The sequence below is a fragment of the Tenrec ecaudatus genome, chromosome 13 (assembly GCF_050624435.1).
Source record: "Tenrec ecaudatus isolate mTenEca1 chromosome 13, mTenEca1.hap1, whole genome shotgun sequence".
NCBI classification, from domain to species: Eukaryota; Metazoa; Chordata; class Mammalia; order Afrosoricida; family Tenrecidae; genus Tenrec; species Tenrec ecaudatus.
Genome location: NC_134542.1, coordinates 77347420 through 77358766, shown reverse-complemented (window position 1 = coordinate 77358766; position 11347 = coordinate 77347420).

The following is an 11347-nucleotide window of genomic DNA, read 5'->3' as shown; positions in this document are numbered from 1 at the left end:
GCCTCCCTGGAGCCAAGGGAGAAGCAGGGCGGAGCATCGCCTGCCCCCTGTGGGTGTGTGGGTGGAGGAGGGCTGACTCATTGAGTTCTTTGAGTTCCTGGCAAGAAGATAGCTGAAAGGAATAGTACACAACATGGAGAAAGAAGAGGAGGCCAAGTAGAAATACACAAGTGATTGCAGGTGAAAAAATACAATCCATAGGACAAAAATGAATTGTGCTCACATTTGGAGAGGAAACGTGTGAGTTCACATTCACCTTGAAGAAAAGCTGTGTATGAATGGCCTCCAGTCTGAAGGATGGTGAGCAGGTGTCAGCAGCCTCAGCTAGGAGGGGATATCCCAACAGTTCTAAACTGCTCTTTGAGGTGCTGAGATAGGGGAGAGTGGACAACGTTATCAGGGCAAAGACAACCTCGCTTGGAGTTGAAGCCAAAATGCCAGCAAAGTACTCTAAAAATGTTCCATGTTACCCTGGCCAAGCTGCTTACGTAACTCCAAACCCACTGCCCTTGAGTTGATTCCCACTCACAGCGACTCTTTCGGACAGGATATAACAGTTCCTGTGGGGGTCTGAGACTTTGAATTTTTACATGGAAGTTTCAGACTATACCACTAGCACTCGTGTGACTTGCGAAGAAACTGTGTTTCCAGTGTGCTTGGGTAAGGCATTCGGTTAATGGGCTTGGCTGTTAACCAAAGGTTGGAGGGAGGAGTCTTCCCAGAAGCTCTTTCTTAGAAGAAAGGCCTGGACATCTACTTTGGAAAAACTAACTGCTGAAAACCCTGAGAAGTGGAGTTCCACTCTCACACACAGGTGTCACCAGGAGCCAGTCAACTCCCACAGCAACAGCCATCAATACGTGGATTCTTGTGGCTTCCTTTTCCAAATGTGCACTTTACAATGCCAGTAGAGTTTCGAACTGTGTTGCAGAATTTCATCAGCAAATGAAAGCTTTGGATTGGGTAGAAATCTGTGGTTGGCCCATAGCTCTGTGGTCTTGCAAAGAAACAAGCAAACAAGCCTCATGCTCCAATCTCCGTCCTGCCTAGTCTCTAATGCTTGAGAGGTAAGGTGTGGTAATAGCGCAGAGGCTCTGGGGAAGGGGGTAAGGTGCAACGACCACGGTGTGACCTTGACAAGTGCTAGTTCATGTTATGTCTCTGGGTCTTTGTTAAGCAGCCATTTGCAAGGATCATATTGTAAGAACTCAAAAGGCTGATAAACAGCTTCACACACTTATCAAAAGGCTTTGGCTAGACTCAGTTTGCCCTGAGTTGGAATTAACAAGATGAAAATGATGGGTTTTATTATTCTTCACTAACCTGATTGCTTATTAGTATGAATGTTTTCTGGTAGGATGTCTAAGGTATCGCCTCACTGTTGGAAAGGTAAACGCAGTGGCTTCCAAGTCAGAAGAGTTTGTGATGGGAACAATGGGGCTGAGTTGGTGCCCCAGATGGACACGCCAGCTAAAAGGAGATTGTGAGAAGTATTTAACCCAACAGCTTATTCCACAGGTGGTGTTTGGGCTATAGGAAGAGGCGGTTCTATGTAAACAAGTGCATTGTAATAATCAATTTCCTGAGGGTGGAGAAAAAGTGTGCAAGAAACTGTATTATGTGATTCAGGCATGTATGGTCATCTTTTCTGCCCTAAAAGGATGGAAGCACTTTAGAGGCAAGCGTCATCTCTTCTAATTTGTATTTAAATTTTTGTTTTACTTTCTCGGGGTTTTAAGCAACTAACAATGTACATAAAGCAAAATGAATGCGAACTACAAGCTACTTCTGCTTAACATGTGGTGTTTCATATACATACAATGAATAAAAAGCATAAACTCACTGCCATCGGACCCATGTCAGCTCACAGCTACCTGATAAGGCAGGGAAGAGCTGTCTCTGTGAGTTTTCAAATGAGTATAACTGTCTACAGGAGTAGAAAGCACCATCTTTCTTCAAAGAAGCAACTGGTGACTTTGAACTGCAGGCCTTGCAGATCACAGCCCAGTGCATAACCACCACAGCTCTGGGGTTCCTATAAAAGGCATACGTAGAGAGAATGTCTAGCTGATGCTGTTGATGGAATGAATCTGTTAGGTGCCATCCAGTGGGTTCTGAGTTGTAGTGACCCTGCGTGGAACAGAACAAAACACTACCTGGCCCCTCACCATCCTCGTAATTATGCTTGAGCCCACTGTGGTAGCCCCTGGGCCGACCCGTCTTGTCAACGGACGTCCTCTTTTCACCACCAGTCTACCTTATAAAGCATGACGTCCTTCTCCAGGAATTGGTCTCCCCTGATAACAGGCCCAAAGTACATGAGATGAAGTCTTGTCATCCTTGATTTTAAGGATTATTCTGGTTATACTTCTGCCAAGACAAGTTTGTTTGTTCTCTTGCTGTCCACGGTCCTTTCAGTATTCTTCCCCAGCACTGTGATCCATCTCATGATATCCAAGTGACGGAATAGGACAGTCCTGAGGAGCTGTGCAGCCTTGGCCTTGCTGGGGCTCTGCAGGCCCTTGTGTCCTCAGCAGACCTAATCTTCCTGGATCAAAGAGACTCAAGGATGGAATTAAATGGGCAATATCTCCCCCTCTGAAGACCTGCTATGTTTTCCAGGTCCTTCTGCTATTGGAGACAGGAACCCACAAGAAGTTCACACTTATGGAGGGAGGGAAATTAACCCACCTGGACAACTCACATTGTTGGAAAAGTTCAAGGATCTTCTTGTTTCTCCTGGAAGATCTTTAGTCTTTTCCATAGTCGATTGAAGGCAACACTGGTGGATGATTTAGGCATTGGGCTACTGAGTCAGTGTGGGTAGATTAAAGAAACAAAATTCATAGACATGCATATTTTATGAGAGTTTTATGTAAGGGGTAAGTGTACATTAAGAAAACATTCTAACCCAGTGCAGTCCAACATTAGCCCATATTGCTGACACTGCTCCACAAAGTCCTCCTCTGCCTCAAAAAGACAAGCTATGATGCCAACTGCAGGAGGAGAGCCGAGTCAGCGAATGTGTAAGCATCTCAGCGCTGGCAGGGATCTCCACACGGCTGCTCCAGCACCAGGGCTCCATCAGGGTAGATTCATGTGACTTCTCCTTGGGGATGTCTCACAGGAAGTGAGCCTTGACAACTGAGGCAGATAACTAGCTAAGGCAGCCACACACTGGTCTGACCATCAGAGAACGGGAGACAAAAAGGCGAAGCTTGCCCAGCCGTTTTTCTCGCCGCCCTTCAATTAAACCCACACGTGTTCTTTGGCCAGGTTGGCCAATAAACCTAACTATCACAGGCTGCTAACAGCAAGTCCAAACCCACTAGCGACTCCAAGATGAAGCTGCCTGCTCCCTTAAAGATTTGCCTCTTCAGGAAACCTATAGGATCATTATGTGTTGAAATCAACACCTCTCTGGCAGTGGGTTTAGTTTGGGGGTTCGTTGCTTTGAAAGGCATGGATTGGTAAACTAAATTGTCATTTTGTTTAGCAAGTACTCTTTGGAGTTTTGTTCAAACATAGACTTTACTATAAAACATATCAGATTTTATTACTTGAGTAGAAATCATAAATTCAACTCAAACATACAGAGAATCAAATTTCTAAACCACTCATCTACTCAGACACCTTGTCTGACATTAATTCTTACACACGGGCAATCTGCTTTTAAGAGACAGTCGATGGGATACATATACACTATGTGGATGTTACTTCCTCAAGATATTTCACTTTGTGGGGCCACTGATGATTCTCCTTGATAATGGAAAGGGGTAAGAAACACACATAAATATTAGGCTTGAGCCATTTGAAATTCCTAATACCTGATCACTTCTAAAGTACAAAATGTCAATTTCTTAAAGTGCAATCTAGTATTTCCATGGCTTATTAAACAATATATTTTATTGCTTAATTAAACCATATATAAAACTAACCTTGGACTTGTGGTACACATTCTAAGTCATAAACTTAGGAGGATAAATTTAAAAAATTAACTTCACTACAGCAGCAAAATAGCAACATATAGCTTATACCACAAAAAGCCAATAATTAATGGTCCAAGAAACAGCCATTGTGTTAATTTTAAACCCAGCAATTAAAGATGAGTCTATTCATTAAATGTCAGTTTACTATTAGCCCAGAAGTTAGTAACATTTCCTGCGACCACTTCTTATTGTGTTCCTTAAATTAAAGGTGAATTGTGTTGGGGAAGTTAATGAAATCTTCCTTTATCTCACTGGGGACTATACATCTCAACAGGAAATACTTAAACCTCTTTGTAATTGCCCTGCACAGGAGAGCAAATGCTAATGGCAAAATCAGTATGATTGACAATATTTTTCTTTGACTGTTAATTGGAATGCTGATTAGCAATTCAAAGAAATATATGTACATATTTATTTTTTGGTTGTAAGTGGTTCTGGCAAACATCCCAAGGTATTCCTCGCTCTCGTGTTTGCTTGCAGGTGCAGTGATAATCCATGATACTCTTCTGTCTGGTGGCTTTTCAGGTGGTGTTCACCTAATGGACAAGCACATCATCTTCTCTAGGAAGCCAATGGATGTCTGATGGCATGGCTCAGCAGAAGGAGGGACCTAATAGACTTTCTAATCTTGGAATAAATTTTATTCTGTGGAAATAAGAAATGTGAAATCTTAAAATGCCTGCATCTTGACCAGAGAAGAAAGAATGGCTTCTCTACTATCAATACCAGCAATCCAGGTAAGAACCTGCCTCAACTCTCTGTAAAACAGACTAGTTCTCAAATGCTTCCCCCTCCCCCCACTATCATGATACAAGTTCTACCTTACAAACTTGGCTAGACCAGAGGATGTACACTGGTACAGAAAGGAACTGGAAACACAGGGAATCCAGGACAGAAGATCACTTCAGGACCAGTGGTGAGAGTGGCAAAACTGGGAGGGTGGAGGGAGGGGAGAGGTAGAAAGGGGAACCAATTACAAGGATCTACATATAACCTCCTCCCTGAGAGATGGGCAACAGAAAAGTGGGTGAAGGGAGACATCGGACAGTGTAAGATATGACAAAATAATAATAATTTATAAACTATCAAGGGTTCTCAAGGGAGGGGGAGGGGGAGGGGGAAATGAGGAGCTGATACCAAGGGCTCAAGTAGAAAGCAAATATTGTGAGAATGATGATGGCAACAAATGAACAAATGGGCTTGACACAATGGATGTATATATAGATTGTGATAAGAATTGTACAAGCCTTCAATAAAATGATTTAAAAGAAAATGACAGACACCTTAAAAACCTAAACATCTCACTGTTTCTTTGCTAGAGATTTTTTCTCTGTATGATTCAGTATTCTCAAAGGAAGATGTGTCCTTTAGCCAATGTGGGGAGGCCACATCGGAGAGATGGGGAACTCATCTCCCAACAGCCAAGGCCATTTGCCATAGTGCCGAGGCCAGACAAGCTTCAACCCTCCATCCTTATTTCTCCCTAGTTGGACCCCCAACTGCTCCTCCCATGAGGAGCCCTGGTGGCATAGTGAGCATATGCACTGGGCTGCTCACCACCAGTTTAGCAGTTCGGAACCACCAGCTCCTCTGTGGGAGAAAGATGAGGCTTTCTACCCTCATAAAAAGTTATAGTCGTGGAAAGTTGCAGGGGCAGTTCTACCCCATCTTTATTTTTTAATCATTTTATTAGGGCTCATACAGCTCTTATCACCATCTATACATACATCAATTGTGTAAAGCACATCTGTACAGTCACTGCCCTCATCACTTGACACAGACCTTCATTCCCAAGAGCAAAGGTTGCACAGAATGGGTAGTAGTAGAAGGTAGTTCTACCTATCCATTACAACCACGTGATCAATTGCAAAAGCGAGGTGTGTAAGTGACAATTTATTTTCTTTTTATGTGCTTATTGCATATCTTTCCTTTGTTCAGGTACGATATATCAGATACAATTGGACTCAGTATGTTTTCATTCATTTGTATGGTAGATGGGTGATGATAAGTAGAAGTGTGGTTTAATCAATGTCCGGACATTATATAAGTGTATATGGCTAAATAATTGTGTACAGGTGCCAGGTTGGCAAGGGGTGGCTTCAGATAGTTTACTGTGCCAGTCTGGCCAATAAACACAAGTGGGATTAGTTGAAGGGCAGAGAGATAAATGGACTCGCCTTTCTTGTCTCTTGCTCTTTGATCATCAGACTAGTGTGCGGCTGCCTTGCTTGTTCTGTGCCTCAATTTACAGGCTACACTACCTGTAGGATGCCTGGCCTGTGGACTGTGTTGCTGTAAGTTGAGGTCCCTTTAAGACCACACGATTGGAATTTACATATCTTGAGCTGGGGACTGACTGTTGGTGACCTGGCTGACAGTTGGGGACCTGCCTTGCTGTTTGCTACCTGTGCTGGGATAGCCTAGCTCTCTCTACAGAGGACCACCTGGTGGCCCTCAAGACTTGAAAGACTGCCAGTGTCTCACAACTCTCTCACGGGAGTGAGTTGCACTGAGCCATTTGTACTGCTTTACAATTTAACTGTTCATTTCTTGTATTATCTATATGTATATAATTTAACAGTTTATTTCTTTTGTTATCTATCTTTATGTATATATATATATATTAATCAAAAATCTGGTTTTATCTTTCTAAAGAACTCTGTCTAACACATCATTTTCAAAACATTTGCTCTCCACCTAAGTCCCTGGCATCAGCTCCTCATTTCCCCTCCCCCACCCTATTCATGAACCCTTGATAATTTATAAATTATTATTTTGTCATGTCTTGCACTGTTCGATGTCTCCCTTCACCCACTTTTCTGGTGTCCATCCCCCAGGGAGGAGGTTATATGTAGATCCTTGTAATTGGTTTCCCCTTTCCAACCCACCCTCCCTCCACCCTCCTAGTATTACCACTCACACCACTGGTCCTGAAGGGATCATCCACCCTGGATTCCCTGTGTTTCGAGTTCCCATCTGTACTAGTGTACATCCTTTGGTCTAGCCAGATTTGTAAGGTAGAATTGGGATCATTATAGTTGGGGAGAGGAAGCATTTAGGAACTAGAGGAAAGTTGCATGTTTCGTCGTTGCTACATTGCACCCTGACTGGTTCATCTCCTCCTCGAGACCCTTCTGTAAGGAGATGTCCAATGGCCTACAAATGGGCTTTGGGTCTCCACTCTCCAACAACCCCCTCATTCACAATGATATGATTTTTTTGTTCTGATGATGCCTGATACCTGATCCCTTCGACACCTCGTGATCACACAGGCTTTTGTGCTTCTTCCATGTGGACTTTTTTGCTTCTGAGCTAGATGGCCGTTTGTTTACCTTCAAGCCTTTAAGACCCCAGATGCTAAATCTTTTGATAGCTGGGCACCATCAGCTTTCTTCATCACATTTGCTTATGTACCCATTTGTCTTCAGCGATCATATCAGTGAAGTGAGCACACAATGATATGATTTTTTTGTTCTTTGATGCTTGATAACGGATCCCTTTGGCACCTTGTGATCATGCAGGCTGCTGTGCTTCTTCCATGTGGGCTTTGTTGCTTCTGAGCTAGATGCCCGAATGTTTACCTTCAAGGCTTTACAACCCCAGATATCTTTTGATAGCCAGGTACCATCAGCTTTCTTCACCACATTTGCTTATTTACCTGCTTTGTTTTCAGTGATTGTGTCAGGAAGGTGAGCATCATAGAATGACAATTTAATAGAAGGAAGTATTCCTGCATTGAGGGAGTACTTGAGTTGAGGCCCAATGACCTTCTGCTACCTTAATACTAAACCTATAAATATATGCACATAGGTCTATTTCCCAGCCTCATATGGAAATATATTTACACATGTACATTCCTTTATTTAGACCTCTATAAATGCCCTTTGCCTCCTAGCTCTTTCCTCTATTTCCTTCGACTTTCCTCTTGTCCCACTATCATGCTCAGTCTTCATTTGGGTTTCAGTAATTCCTCTTGGTTACATTGCCCTTGATCATGCTCTGCCAGGCCTCCTATGCCCTCCTCACCACCTATTTGGATCACTTGTTGTTCCTCTGTCCCTGGGTTTGTTAACACCACTACCTTTCCCCCCACCCCCTCCTATAACATGTCCCCGGCAGAACTGTTGGTCCCATTGTTTTCTCATCCAGATTGTTCATCCATCCTATCTTATTTAGACAGACCTGTGGGGATAACAACATGCACAAAAACAAGACAGAGAAAAACCAAGCAATAATATACAACAAAACAACAACAATAACAAACCAATGACAAAAATAAAACAAAACACAACAACAAGAAAGAAAAGCTTGTAGTTAGTTCAAGGACTGTTTGTTGGCCTTTAGGAGTGTTTTCCAGTCTAGTCTGTTGGGGCACCACACCTCTACTCCATCTTATAGAGATGCTATGAGTCAGGATCAACTCAGGGGCAGTGAACTTTTTGTGTTTGTTTCCCCCATAGCATTGCATTGCTCTGCTGGGTTCTACAATCCATTCCAATGGCTACTCCTAACTCACGAACAGTACTCATGATTATGGAGATTTGTTAGGGACTTGGTAGCAGGTTAAGACCGGATCATAAAACACTAAGGATATAGTCTTTGTTTCAAAGGAACACCTCTCCTCAGTCAGCAGCCAGGTCTCTCTCTGGGCCCCAGCCTCTCAGCCACAGAGTCCCTTCATGTCTGCCTGGTTCCAGGGGCCAGGAAGCGCCCCTGCCGCTCTGCCTGACAGCCTCCTAGTCTCAGGTCTTAGCTCTGCAGCTCCTCTTGTCTGGGGCCTCTGAGCTTGCACTGGCCAGACACCTGCTGCCTCCACTCGTCAGGTAGGGATCTTGAAAGATGTGCTCCTGATGGAGGCCCTTCTTCCTTGATGGTCCCAGGAATTCTTTCTGCCAGCCCCTGGGATGTGTCATGCTTACAGCCATGGGAATGGCAAGCTGACCAATCCCTGAGGTAGAGTTCTCTATGCTGTATTTGAGTGGTCCCACCCAATCACTTGGTTGGTGTGCTGGAGAAATGGAACGCTTTTCCACAGTGCTCATGAGAAGTCCCTGGCCATAATCACTTCACCGCGGGGCTCATGAGAAGCCCCAGTGTGAACAGCTGGGGAGTGGTCATTTATGATTTTCCCATGAGTGATGAAATCTAATGTGTTTCAGTTGATTTTGTGCTTCTCTTGGTATCTCCACAAAACTTGGTCATTCGTCATTAATAGCCCACGTGTGCTCTCCCTCTCTCTTACCAACCCTCAGAGTCAGCCCTCCGACTTCACAGTCCTTCGTGCCGCTCTGGAGTCCAGGCCACCACTGGGAGCTGCAGGGTCTGCTGTACTCATTCATTCCCTGTACTCTGCTCAGGGGCAATGCTGTTGCTTCCACAGCCGTGAGCTTCCTGCGCATTTCCTCGCCACAACACAGTCACTTTCAGCCATCCCCACTCCCTCTCCAGGGCGTGTCTCTCCTTGACTTCCAGGAGTTCCCTCATTCCATCACCTGTTCCAGAAGTTCCCTCTCTCCAACTACACATTTCCTACACTTTTTCTTCAGCCCTTTAACGTCTGCAAAGCTCTTGGAGGGCCGATCCCTCTCGGTCTTACTTAGCACTGTATTCCCAGCCTCCACCTCAATACCTAGCTCATTGTGGAAATGCTAGCTGTGTGTGTGTGTGTGTGTGTGTGTGTGTGTGTGTGTGTGTGTGACTGAATGAATGAATGTATAAATATCTACATAGACACAGAGAGACAGCACACAGTCACCTTTTGCTCGAGAGTCTGTCCTTAAAGGGTTTGTACTCTATTTAACTGTGCGTGCATTTGAAGGCTAAGTGAATCAATATAAAGGACATCTTTTTAAAATATGGAGTTATATCTTAGCTTTAAAATGGTCGTGCCATCTATGTGAACTCCAGCAATTTATCTAACCTACCGGAACCTCAACATAAGATTCAGTAAAGGGATAAAGATAGTTACCTTGTAGAGATCTTGCACTACACATACTAAAAAGTACTAAAATAATATGCTAAATACATGCTTCATCGACCAACATCCACGCTCAGCGCCATCGAGTCAATGCATAGCAACCCCCTGTGGGTGCCCAAGACTGTCACTGTTTACAGGAGTAGAAAGCCCAGCCTTTCTCCTGAGGAGCTGCTGGTGGTTTCAAGCAATCAAGCATGCAGATTGAAGCCCAGTGCATAACTCCTACGCCATAGGTACTTAATAACGTTGGCTCCTTCCTCTCAATATGCAGCCCCGCTTCCACTTAACACCAATTTCTGCTCATCGTAGCAGTGCTCTGCAAAGGCCCCTCCCCCCATGTGACCACAAAACCATACCATTTACAGCGTCTTGCGAAGAAGGGTTTAAGAGAACTGATACGGCTTCAAAACAGGATTTGCAAGCATAATACATGTATAGAATACATATATATCAAGAATTCACAAATGTTTAAAGTATTGTAGGTGAAATTATTACTATGTGAATTAGCACATTCTAACTTAGAGCTTATTTTAGTCATGTAGGGTTCACGTTTCTGGCGGCCACCTAACCTATGGTCAGGAGAGACTAATCCCTGCGAAAGACATCGTGCTTGGTCGAGAAGAGTGTCAGCCATCCAGAGGCAAGCCCTCAAGGAGATGGGCTGCCATAGATGACCGCAGCAATGGGCTCAAACATCACAGCAAGTTTGAGGCTGACACAGGACCAGGCAGTGTTTTCTTGTGGTGCACACAGGGTCCCGGTGAGTTGGTACCTACCGGAGAAGTACATTAAAGTTCGTAGTCATTACTTTAAGCATTAATTGAAGAAAAGCTTAAATTAAAAGATGCGCAATGTAAATGAATCTCCGTGAGCGCACAGCCATAGTCCAGAGGCATATTTTCAGACTAGAGGGGTATTTTCTACCTGGTAGCTAATGATATAAAATTTAGATTAATCTGAAACTCCTCATAGTAACTATTTATTTTGCCTTGCCTTATAGACAGCAAGTCACAGGATATACAGATCTAAGAACACCTTCATTACCATTATTTTCCCAGTGAACAAAGACACCACACTAGGACATAACAGAGCATACCAAAATTGCCTTATTTTCACAAAATACACAACGCAGGGGCCAGTTTGGCATGTTTTCTTTGCCTGCTAGATTGTGGCTAATAGTGGCCAAGTGTTTCGATGCTGTTGGTTTGGCTCTTACATGAAACCAAATCCTGACAACAAAGTTCACGAATTATTGTCAGCTTCTCTGCATAATTTAGAAGCATCTCCAAAGGCATATGTACTATTGCCCTGGCAGACATATACATGAGTAGAGTGTAACACCTCCAGCCTCCATGCTTGGCAAGTTAATGTGGATGTTCAT